The sequence below is a fragment of the Crinia signifera genome, chromosome 9 (assembly GCF_055691185.1).
Source record: "Crinia signifera chromosome 9, ASM5569118v1, whole genome shotgun sequence".
Lineage (NCBI taxonomy): Eukaryota > Metazoa > Chordata > Amphibia > Anura > Myobatrachidae > Crinia > Crinia signifera.
Window position 1 is genome coordinate 50,420,994 of NC_139225.1, and position 13,416 is coordinate 50,434,409.

General features: G+C 46.3%; 1 long non-coding RNA gene across 1 annotated transcript in view; it reads right to left on the bottom strand.

Moving 5' to 3' along the window:
* Positions 1 to 599: 599 nt before the first annotated feature.
* The window catches only part of LOC146035545 (uncharacterized), a 52,443-nt gene continuing 39,626 nt past the window's right edge, over positions 600 to 13,416 (bottom strand). Inside the window, exons 2-3 of the long non-coding RNA XR_014460669.1 lie at positions 1,127 to 1,239; positions 600 to 847 (exon numbers count right to left, since the gene is read on the bottom strand). This is a non-coding gene — a long non-coding RNA (uncharacterized LOC146035545). The remainder of the gene's footprint in view (positions 848 to 1,126; positions 1,240 to 13,416) is intronic.

Here is a 13,416-nt window from a genome sequence, read left to right on the forward strand (position 1 = left end):
ACAGCGCAAGAGGGCCATGTGGAATGCCATAACACAGGATATCAACGCAGTCAGCAACCATAAACGTGTCGTTAGAAATGTCAAGAAACGTTTCAACGATATTAAAGGCAGCTGAAGACCAAAATGGCCACTGAGCTGAAGCAGGCTACCTGGACTGGAGGAGGAAGCCCCAAACATGTCTCATACACCTCCTATGAGAGAAAGTTAAAGAGGATCTTCCCACCAGAGGTGCTTCCTGGCCTCCATGTGGCCGATACAGATAGGCCAGCAAAGCCACCCAGAACAGGTAAGTGTACCCACATTTCATCTACAAAATACATTGCAATGTTTTATAACTGTAATGCTCTCTTGTAATGTTAGCATAACAATATTGCTGCTGTGGAACTACATAGCCCAGCAAGGTCATTCTACATTAATTGCATTCTCAGAGTTAGAATTTGGTCATGATGCTGGGCCATGTAGTTCCACAACTGCTGCTTTTGGTCAAAAGTTTAGCAGTGTTTGTTACAGGTTAACATGCCTGTTGGCCCAAACATAGGTGTCATGTTGATATAGCTTAAACGCCTACATTCAGCAGATTTGCATCCATTTTACCGGTTTAAAAAATATTTATTATAACAGTCACTTATAGTGTAAAAAAACGATTGTAATCAAAGGGGAAAAAAATAGTGTTGCCCATCACCCATGTGAGTATTTTTAATTATTTGTATCAAACATCAGCATGCTGGTAATAATTGCTGTCCATGCAAAGGTGTATAACGGATGTCCATCATTTCTTTTGCAGATTATCCATCCCGAAGTGCTACTGCACCACAGCTCAACAGACCAATTGGCGGCGATCCAGAGGCTGCAGGTAATGAAATAAAAGACACCATTACACATACAGTACACACACTCATGTCACAGAAACAATATCCTACATTACATTCATCTCCTGCTGCTACATACTAATGGAAATGAATGTATTCAGACCCAGCCATCACACTTAGTAGCAATGTCAATGTTACAATAAGTCACGGGGTACATGTGTAAGTACATAATACCCATTGTTATGTGACATAACCCTCCAAAGTCCTTTGTAACATCTAACTGCACATATACTGCACTAGTATGCTTCATTACTTACTAATTTATCTGTGTCCACAGGAACTTCACAACTAGGGCTGCAACCCACAGAATCTTCACAAATGAATCTGAACGAAATGGAAATCATTCTTCAGCCAGTGGAGTCCTTTACACCTGAAGAAGAAATCATCACAAAATCACAGACAGCTAAGGGAACAAGTGTGGTGACACCCAACCTACCCCCACCCACACAATCAAACACACCAACTACCGCAGCAGAAATAGCTAACTCTTTGCAAAATTTTAAAAGTAAGCAGATAGAGTTTATGGGCATGCAAAGCCAACAAATTGGAAACATACAAGGGTACATCCATAACTTGTTTCAGCAAGTTAAAAAAATAACCACCAGTGTACGTGTTGCTGTGGGTACACAAGTCCGGATGGCTACTACCCTGGACAAAACAAAGAAAGTCGGTCGCACAAGACCATGGCCCTTATTCTGATCGGTGCGTACTTTCCCGAATTATTTCGGTGCGGTCCGCACGCCACGCTGTGCGGTGGCGTACGGCCAACGTCCGTAGAAACGCCCACGTGTCCTCCGCATTCGGACGGACTCCATCTTTAAGAACAGGGCGTGTTTACGGACGACATACAAACCATGCGTGTGCGGGGGAAACACTCAGATTCTGCACGGTCTGACCGCGTATGCACGGCCTTCCCGTGTCAGAACGCACGCGAGCCGGCCACTACGCACAGATGCGGTGTACTTACGCACAAAACCAGACTACTCTTATCTGAGTTCCCAAATAGATCACATGACACACTTAGGCAATTATCAAACCACTTTGAAAACAGATTGTTGCTCCTGGTCATCTGTTATTTTTCTAATTGATCCTTAAACACTTACAAGCACTATACATTAACCCTAACATTCCCTATGGGGATAAAAATGTGATCTACCCTTTTGCTGCGTACATAACTAAACATCAACATGTTTTTGTTTAATATGCTATTTACACTTTTAATGTAAAATACTAAAATAACACACAGACAACTTCTTAATTAAACGGTAACTTTTATTAACAAAAACAAAACAAAAATAAAAAAAATTAATCCAGGAGCAGGTCGCATAGGTCCTGGACATGGGCAGTCATCCTCATGAGGTCCTCCCGCAACCTCATGAGGGCCCCTCGAACACCCTGGGCTGCCTCCTGGTAATCTGTGTGCATGAGAAAGGGGGTACAACATTAATTATGCTACTCACGTACACCTTGTACAGTCAATCCTAAGTACCTACACCATGAGAAATCATACATACAAACAAATACTTAGGCAATCTTGTATGTAATGGCAGCAAATATATGATCATGATGCTGCCACCACACACACACACACACACACACATACACACTTGTGTGACATATACATTTCACAATCTATATATCAAAAACACAACCACACTTGAGGATCACTCACAGTTGTCCTGGCCAAAGACTCCTCACTCAACTCAAAACATACACCCACTACAACATGCCACATTTACCCATACATATATACCTGCATGTTACTGCTTAATAGCTAAACTGCATGATTGATAGATAGATAGATAGATAGATAGATAGATAGATAGATAGATAGATAGATAGATAGATAGATAGATAGATAGAGATAGATAGATAGATAGATAGATAGATAGATAGATAGATAGATAGATAGAGAGATAGAATAGATACCACATTAAAATGCTAGCCTAGTCCCTCTACCCATTACTTCATGATTCCTTGTCACATTGCCAGATAGGTGAAAGTGCAGCACTAATCAGCTTCCATACACCAAACAATTTCTAAGGTCAATCCATCCTACATAATACCTTTCAAAAATACATGGCAACAACACGGGCCCACTGGCTAGAGGGGGGCCCAGGCGAACTGGCCACTTGGGACTCCAGTATAAATCAGGCCTGCCCATATTCCATTGATGTTTTATTGTTGCTTCTATACAAAGACCCTCCATAAATAAACACTCATCACCTACATGAGCATCCAGATTGCACGTTTGCAGCATGGCCCTATAAGGCCAAAGTGTGTCTGTTGTTTCCCATTTTTTTGGACTACTCTTTACTATATTATAGCAAAATGTAATCAGCTGTGCGACATAACAAACTGTACCTAAGTCAGTAATGATGCATTATGTCTACTTACCCCTGCCAGGCAGCTCCACCATCTCTTCTTCCTCCACATTGGGAGGTGGTGGCAAATCGGGGAGGGGTAGGGTCACCTCGTCCTCCTCCACCTCGCCCTCCACTTCGACCTCCTGGCCGACCTCCTGGGCCTCCTCTGTGGCCTCCTCCTGGGCCTCCTCCTGGGCCTCCTCTGTGGCCTCCTCTGTGGCCACCTCCTGGGCCTCCTCCTGGGCCTCCTCCTGGGCCTCCTCCTGGGCCTCCTCTGTGGCCTCCTCCTGGGCCTCCTCCTGGGCCTCCTCTGTGGCCTCCTCTGTGGCCTCCTCTGTGGCCTCCTCTGTGGCCTCCTCACGGGCCTGTCTGGCTCTCTCCCGCGCTGTGGGTTAAACAAACAAAATGGTTGAGTGTCATTTGACATTCAAATCACTCTAACAAGTACATATCATAACCACATTATATATGTGTTATATATCACACATATAGTATATGGCATTTCTATGTCATCAACACCCAATTGACCTCATGTAATATTAATATTAAATAATGTGAAAATGCAAACACTCACTGGCCTAGATGCTTCAAAAGTGATACAATGTAGAGTGATAAACACGCAGCCAATCAGCTCCTTCCTGTCATGTCACAGACTGTAGTTGAAAAATGACAGGTAGGAGCTGATTGGCTGCCTGTTTATTACTCTCCATTTTATCACTTTTGAAGCAGAGCGAATCCGGGCCACTGTCAATTATATGTATTTTGCGAAAATACTTACAGCGTTGAAGACGCCGCCTCAGAGCCTGCAGGCGCTCCGGCTCCCGCCTCCGCAGGTCGGACCATCGCCTCTCCAGTTGGGCGATGGTCCTTCGCACATGAGTGCGGGCGAATATGCGGCGCCGGGCCGCAACATATGCCCGGCGCTTGTCCCTATTTGTAATGAAGGGGCCTGCCTGCCCCAGTCTCCTCTCCATGACTGCCACCAGCGACAGCAGCTCCGCAGTGGAGAAGGGTTGTGCTCGCTGGTAGGCAGCCATTTTAGCAATGGCACATGAAAATACATCCTGTCGTGTGATTGGTTGGTAACTTCACTATTTGGTATTAACTTTATTATCCATATTGACATGGACGTTGTGTATGCGCCCAAACATCGGCGATAACATCGCACCGCCAAGCAACGCGTGCTATAGCTTGGTATCGCTTAGCTGTACTTCGCATTACTTACTGTATGCATTTATGTGTATGCGTACATTTATGAAAAAACAACACATACACATACTAGCACTTGCCCATTACATTGGACACCTGCCTGGTTGCCTGGCTGCCTGCCTGCCTGCCTCCTACTGCTTATATATTTTTAACTAACCACCCAAAATCAACATATATATATGTGATCATCAAAAATACATCAGAACCAAAAATATTCACATCCACATCCCACACATACATGGTGTAAAAAGTAAGAAATTCAATGTACTCACCAGACTCGGATGATAAGCTCAACTAAAAAAATGAATACATAAAATATTATTTCAAATCTATGGACAATACGTGCAATATTGGCCTTAAACCAATACACCTCAAACACAATACGTAGTGCTATTGCTATTGCCATTAAGAGGCCATGCTGCCTAATGTTTAAATGGGAGGACACAAAATTGAAGTCATTGTCAACCTTGATGGGGATAATAGATCAAATACATGTTTGGTCTGGACAACATTCAGAAATGTACCTGAAGTATCTCAGGGCCACAGAGTCCCGCAGCTGGTATCCTCTTCTGCTTTCCGGGGAGCGGGATGGGCGCATGGGCGGGTCTTGTGGCTCAGATGGAACCTCCCACTCATCAAAGAGTATCTCACGCCGCACAGCTATGTTGTGAAAAAAAACACACAGGCCCACAATCCTCGACACCATGTCAGGCGCATACTGTAAGTCACCAATTGAGCGCTCCACCACTTGCCTGGTGGCAACATGTGCCCTATTGAATGCCTCCTGTGGACCTGGTTCTGGGGAGCTGTACAGCGTAAGTAGCCAGGGCGTACATGGGTAACCGGAGTCACCCAGAACCCACGCATCACGGCCTTCAAGCTCTTGTAGTCTTTGCCAAATCCCGGTTTGTCGGATAACATGCGAGTCATGGGCACTTCCAGGAAACTTCGAGTTGAAGGAGAGAATTTCCATGGATGGGCCACATACCACCATCACGTTCAGTGAGTGGAACAATTTTCGGTTCCTATATATCTTCTCACTTCGATATGGAGGCACAAATGGTACATGGGTGCCATCCACAGCCCCTATCACATTAGGGAAGCCAGCAATTTGATGGAATGCCTGCTGGCTTCCGTGAAGGGTTTCTTGGGCAAAAGACATGGCCATGAAGTGCCCCTTGCGCCTATACATGGCTGACATCACACGCCTCAGGATTCGGCAGAAAGCCGGCTGAGATATTCCAGCAAGTACTGCCACTACTTGTTGGAAAGATCCTGAGGCGCAGAAATGCAACACCGCCAGCAGCTGTGTGTGAGGCGGAATTGCTGTCGTGATCCCATGAAGAGGTTCTAGATCACTCTCAATTAAAGAGAGTATATCTAGAATAACATGTGGGGGTAACCTGTACCTAGTAAGTACCTCATCATCGGGCATCCCAAAGAGTGTCACCCGTGTGCGGAAGATTCTAGCACGCCCTGGCCTCCTTGGGCGACGAGTGGGGTGAGCCGCAAGTGACCTTAGCCTCTCAGCCATGTAGCGCATTACCGCTTCAGCAAGCTACAACAAAAGGTTAAAAAAATAAGGATACACCTATGCCAAGATTGGTGATACTTCAAAATTTGACACATTTGATGCAACTATACGTACAATACAGGGGCGCCCAGTGTAGTCCCACAGATTCATAGTAATCTAGAAAGAAGTTTCAATAATATTACCACACCACACACCTTGTTAAAGACACATTTATTGTAAACATGTAACAACTAAACACAAAGTAAGTATTACAGGTGTGCTCACCTGCTCAATAACTAAATACAAACAAATCCAATAATGCTAGGACATGTAGTTCACCATTATATGGTGCCACACACGTTTAACATCTGTCAGTTAAATGGTGGCCAGGTAACATGTTTCTGTAATTCTAACAAGACTTTGCTGTTCCAACAATCTGGAGCAGCATAATGCTTACCTTACAACCTGGCCCAATACAGCTCTGGAGACAAATGCACCTAGCTGCTATGCACTATTTATAGGCCTAGCACATGTGTTGTGCATGACATCAGTGATCACTATTGCATGACTTCTGGCCCGGATTTGAACATGGATTGTGGAAATTCCTTTTTATGGTCAATCTCCACACAAACACAGTACTACTGAACATTTGACAGATAGCATTTAGGATTGCATAACGTTACATGTGTCCATGACAACAAATCTTTAAACAGGTCACCTACATATTAGTTTGATGTTTCTCCATGTTTTGTACAAGCGACTTACAGCTACTATGGGCGTGGCCTATGCACCGCACACACACCACGGCGTACGCTGCCGTGCGTGACGCTGCCGCACGGAACGCAGCTTGTAGCTGATTTACGCCAATTACACCAAAATTATTTAAAGTTGGGCTACAAAGGCACACAGTTGTTGCTAACATGGCTGGCTCAGAGTCAGAGGAAGAACAGGTGGTGCAGAACCTCTTGTCCCGCATGGAGGCCAACACCACCTATGTCCCCCTCAACCCAGAGCAGCCAGATGGGCCATCAACATCAGGCCAATCGGCAGCTGGCCCATCCTCAGCATCAGCAGAATCATTGGGAACACAGCAGGTGGCTTCCCAACAGAGTAGCCAGGCCAGCACTTCAAGTACAGCAACCTGTGGCCGTGCCCGTGGCCGTGGCAGAGCCAGTGGCAGTGGCGGTGCCAGTGGTCGTGCCCGTGGCCGCAATCGGGCAACAGAGGAACCAACCACCCGAAACATGGCATATGAACCGCAGGAGCTTGACATCCTGGTGACCCGGGCATGGGATTTGATAGAGTGCCCACCGGTAAAGTTGACACACACAAGGAGATGGAAGATCTGGGAGGAGATAACGGCGGAGATTAATGCGGTGGCTCCACAAGTTCGTGAGGCGGAGCACGTTAAGAAGAGGCAAGTACATGTGTGTTACATTTGAGCAGTACAAGTCCAGTAATGTTTACATTCAATATTAGATGGAGTTGGTCAATGGGTGGTCACGTTGCTTGGAGGCACAGACATGTTTGCCATGTCATTGAATTGATAGTTATTGGAGGGTGACTGTGATTGTATTTTCTAAGGGTTGTGTTTCAAAATGAATATAATCTAAGTTTGGTGTCAGGAGGCACATGTTGTATTATGTTTCATATTGCAATGGGTGGTACAGCAAACATGAGGAGTGACATGTATTAATATGTACACTTTGATTGCAGGTGGCACGACTTCAAAAGGGAACCTCAAAAAGAAATTGACCCAGCGGTGGGAACACAGCCACACCTCTGGGGCTGGCCCCATGCCATCAAAGCTGCAGCTCACCCCCTGGAAGAGATGGCAGAGTGCTGCATTGCAGTGGAGGAGGTCCGGGGGGTGAGCACCATAGACAGCGAGTCCCCAGCGGAAGTGATGGCTTCTACGCTTGAAGGTAATTATTTGCCAGGCCATAAGTAGATGTTTTGAATTTTGCATGGAATGTGTGGTAATTGGTATTTTCTCCTTCAACAGCATCACCACCGCTTGGTCAACAATCTCTTGAGGAGGTTGTGGAGTCTGTGCCACCTGGCCCCAGTAGCAGGCCCGTGCAGCAGCAGCCGGCAATGTCCGCGGCTGAATTGGCCACGTGGGGGCATGTGCTTGAAAGTATTGTGCAGCAGGGAGACTCGGCATCAGAGCGGGTGCGTAGGGCCGAGGAGGTGCTGCAGGGTTTGACCACCAGCCATCAGAGTATTGCTGCGAAATGAGTGCCAGCCAGCAATCTATTGCTGCTAGCCTGCAGGTGCTGGCTGATCAAGCCCTGCGGCAAAATGAACTCCTCCTCCGCCATAATGAACTTATGGTGGAGCTAGTTACCACCAATAGGGTCCTAATGTCACCCGTTTCTGGTGCATTACCACCATCATCACTCCCTGCTGCCAGAGGGGGAAGAAGATCCACCCCCTCCCCAGCATGTGCTCCACATGACCCACCATCTGACTGTGGCCGTGGGCGAGGCCGAAGAGCTGCTGCACGTGGCAAGGAGCCTGCCAGGGGCAAACGTGCCCGCAAATGAACTTGTGTCCCCATTAATCTCCACCGTTATGTCTTCCCAAATCTTCCATTGAGCTGTGTGTGTCAGCATCCTGTGTCAAATTCCGTGCCGAGGGTCACCACATTTGCCCGCGGTTCAAATGTCATGTTTGGTTCCCCTGTTGCCCTGTTTCGGCTAGCATTACTGTTTGCTGTACTTGAAGTGTTGGTGCTCTACTTTTGTTGTGAAGCCACCTGATGTGTTCCTAATGATTCTGCTGTGGCTATTTATTATATATTATTTACTTTTAGTCCTGTTATGGTACCATTTATGTTGTGATGGTTTCGAAATTATTTTCTAAGTTTCTTTAATAAATGTTATTTTGGCCCCCAAATGTCTGTATTAATTGATACATGCAGAAGTGACATGTGTATTAGTATTATTAATATTAAGTTGTGTTCATTATTTGCAGTGTAAAAGTGTGTGACAAGTGCAGCATGTAATGTTCCCTTTAAGCTGCAATGGTTCCAATTGCAGCAGTGAGAAGCGTGTAATTAACAAGTAATGAGTAAAGAAGGTGATTGTATTGTGTTCAGCTGACATTGGTTGAGGTGCGTCCGTCCTGATTAGGCGTTCCGATTGCCTAGCGCATGACCGAGTGGTGTCCGCTAAGCAATACTAGCCTTTTGGACACCGCACATTTCTTCCCTTTTTGTTCGCGTGCATTCGGCGTGCTATCCGAATGCACGCCTACCAAAATATGTGTACTCCCCCGTGTCCGCCCATGTTTCCGCCCAGTTTAGCCCACTTTGAAACTACGCCCCTGTGTCATTCCGCATGACGCCCATAACACGCCCATATTGCCCGAGTGATTGCGGTGCACATTTCTGTACGGTATTAGTGAGAACAAGTACGGAGACCATGCGTGGCACATGCACATGGCGTTCCCCACGCATGCGCAGATGGCTAAAAAACGCGATCCGAAAGAATTCGGGAAAGTACGCTCCGATCAGAATAAGGGCCCATGTAATATACTGTATTTTTAAAGGACCCCCAAATGTCAAACAGTTTATTCAATAGTAGTGGAGACGGAGGTGTGCTACCCCAGGACAGTGGTGAGTATCGCAAAAAAGGAAAAGAAGAAGAATGTCCTGTTAATGTGGGTGCACCTATTCATATTGAAACGTAACCTTTAATAATTAGGCTAAGATACTGCGAAATGTCTTAAAAGAAATGAAGAAGGGACAAACAACAATTATAGTAGGAAATTACAGGTATTAAAAATGAAGGTGGCAGGCAGAGCGCTCTCTCAAGTGCACTTGGATAGTAAAGGTAAGTAGGTGTGTTTAAACGTTATCGGGTAATTGGGTGTTTATCACATAAATATATTGTAACTTGGGTGGCTGGGCACGGCAGTGATGGGGAATGCCGGTGCTAGTACCAGACGTGACCCGCTACCCTTATAAGGGCTGTGGGATAACGTCAGTTACACACACAATCATAAATACATCCTAATAAGAAAAATAATAAAGTGAGAGAGAGCGCTGCATCTGCTTGCACACCGCTAGCTGGCACGCGCTTCGCAGAACAGCTTTTTCAAGGCCTTGAAAAAGCTGATTGTGTGTGTAACTGACGTTATCCCACAGCCCTTATAAGGGTAGCGGGTCACGTCTGGTACTAGCACCGGCATTCCCCATCACTGCAGAGAGAAATATTCTCTTCTCCAGGTGTGCATCCACAGTGCAATTCTTTCTCTTTTTGAACCTGTACTCCAATCCCATTGCCCGGATAGCACCCGCTGCCTAACAAACAGCACTGAAAGGCCAACCCCTAAAATAAAATATAGGGGATACTTCTAAACAAAAGTGTGTGCGGACTCCTAACTCCCCTTCCCCCACCCCCCTATTGCTTACCCTGGATCTTTCCTGATGACCAGACCCAGGTAGCATACATAGTGTCTTTATTATCTGGATCGGCCCTGGACTGGGTTCCCCCCCTCTGCCAAGTATTCTGATTTAATCTCTTCTTTCTGAAGACTTTTCCGTAAACCTGGCTGTGTTACCTCAGCAGCTTCTGAAATTCTACGTATTCGTCAGGACTCCAAGACTGTGGCCCAATACGTGATCCAGTTCCAGACATTAGTCTCTGAGCTACAGTGGAATGAGAAGGCCCTGACTTCAACTTTCCTGTCTGGACTGTTAGATCGTTTGAAAGACGAATTAGCTACCTGGGACTGACCCACAACTTTGGGTGAGGGCATGACTCTGTGTAACAAAATTGATCTTTGCTACCACCAGAGGCAGTTGGAGAAGTCTCACCAGGATCAAGGATCTCCTTCTCCAGTCCCCCTGGTTGCCTCCACTTGCTATAGCCTCGTCTTCACCTCCACTAGATGAGCCAATGCAAATTAATTGAATTTGTCTTTCCCCTGAGGAATGGTTACGTAGGCAATGACAGAAGCAATGTATCTACTGCGGTGAGGCTGGCCACCTTCTCGCCAATTGTCCTCGCCGGCCGTTAAACTGCTGGTCCTAGTTGGCCTTGGAGAAGCCAGACTAGGACAACCTCAACCCTCTACAACCAAGAATGACTCTCTCATTACTCTTCAAGTTATTTTGCTTGATGGTCCCGTCACTACCCAAAGAGCGCTGTAAACTCTGGTGCAGCAGAGAACTTTATATCTACCCAGTTATTATCGTTCCACCAATTGGAACTTCATGAACTCCAGGCAGCCCGTCAGCTCTCGTCAATTGATGGTAGTCATATTTCTCACGGGTCCATCACACATCGGACTGATCCTTTGGAAATACAAGTGGGCGTTCTTCACAAGGAACAAGTCTCCTTTTTAGCTATTCCAAGAGCTAATCATCCTGTAGTTCTTGGCCTGCCTTGGCTCTGGAAACATTCTCCTGTCATAGATTGGAAAACTATGCAAATTCTCTCCTGGAGCAAGGAGTGTCATCCACGTGCCTACAGAAAGTGGTTCCAGTACAGTCTAATTCCGCACCCATTCCAACTCTTCTTCCTTCTGTTTACAAAGACTTTGTTGAAGTCTTTTGCAAAAAATCAGTAGATAAGCTGCCATCTCATCATCCTTGGGATTGCCCCATTGAATTGATTCATGGAAAAACTCCCCCTCAGGTCGGACTTATTCTTTTTCGCTACCTGAAACTGAGGCCATGGCTCAATATATTAAAGAGAACCTTCAAAATGGTTTCATTCGACCTTCTTTGTCTACTGCTGGAGCAGGTTTTGTCTTTGTTAAGAAAAAAGATGATGGCCTCAGACCTTGCATTGACTATCAAAAACTGAACGATATTAATATCAAGAATCATTATCCTCTTTCTTTGGTGACTGAATTATTCAATAGGATTAAAGGAGCAAAAGTTTTTTCTAAACATGACCTCAGGGGGGAGCCTACAACCTGATTCTTATTCGTGCTGGCAACGAATGAAAAACGGCATTCAATACCAGAGATGGACATTATTGAATACCTAGTCATGCCATTCGGCCTCAGCAATCTCCTGCAGTCTTCCAGGAGTTCATGAATAAAATCTTCCGTGATCTTTTTTATTATTCTGTAGTAGTGTATCTGGAACACCCACATCATGTCAGAGAAGTCCTTCAACGTTTCCGTTCGAATCAGCTGTACTACAAGCTCGAGAAGTGTGAATTTGAAAAAAGTTCCATACCATTCCTAGGTTACATCATCTCTGGAGCCAGGCTGAGAATGGATCTGTCCAAAGTACTCAACCCACAACCCTAAGGTCGGTTCAACGCTTCATCGGTTTCTCCAACTACTACAGGAAATTTATAAATAACTTTTCATCCATCATTAGTCCTATTACTAGTCTCACTCATAAAGGAGCCAATCCGGATTGCTGGCCGCCCGAGGCTGTAGCGGCCTTTCAGCATCTGAAACAAGTGTTTACTATGGCTCCCATCCTGCGTCAGCCTGATTGCTCTCGTCCTTTCATACTAGAGGTTGATACTTCTTCCGCAGGTGTAGGAGCAGTTTTGTCCCAAAGATCGGATGATGGTAGTGTGCATCCTTGTGGCTTCTTCTCTAGGAAATTCCTTCCAGCTAAAAGAAATTACCCGATTGGAGAACAAGAGTTACTCGCAATTAGGGTGGCCAATCCCGGGATCGGGATCAGCGGGATCCCGGGATTTGGCCCCTAAAACGCCGGGATTTAAATCCCGGGATTGAGATTTCGGGATTAGACTGCAGTCTAATTCCGGGCAGCGTCTGAGCACTTGCTCAGACGCTGCCCGGCTTCTCCCATACCCGGCATGCGGCCTGCGCAGCATGACGAGGTCAGAGGTCACGCTGAGCAGGGCACAGCCGTACAGCCGCAAAGCCATTCAGCCTTCCTCCGGCCCGCCCAGCCATCATGAACGCCTGCCGGTCCGCCCCGCCATCAGGCCCAGCCATCCTTCCCGGCAATCCAGCCAGCAGCCCTCCCGCACGCATACCTGGCTCCCGGCCACCCAATCAGCCCGGCCGCCCACTCAGCAACCTCCGCAAATGTAAGTAAATAGTGGGCGGCCAGGGCGTTTTTTATTATGCATGTGGACATCTGTACTTAATGTTAATCGTTTGTTCCTTTTCCAGTAAACTTTAAAATATCTATGCCACAGTCTAACCTCTACACTTGGCTTTATCTCGGAGCCTGAACACTGCTGTTCAATTTTTACACTTGTGTTAGATAGAGATAGGGATGCCAATCCCGGGATTGAGCATTTTTCAATCCCGGGATTGAAAAAATGCCCAGGGATTGGCATCCCTACTCGCAATCAAATTAGCATTTGAAGAGTGGAGATACCTTCTAGAGCAGGGTTCGCCAACCCGTCGCTCGCGAGCGACGGGTAGCTCGCCGGGACTTTTCTAGTAGCTCGGGGCTGTTTAAGTGACCTCCTGCCGCGTAGCGGTACCTTGCTTGACGGCAGGA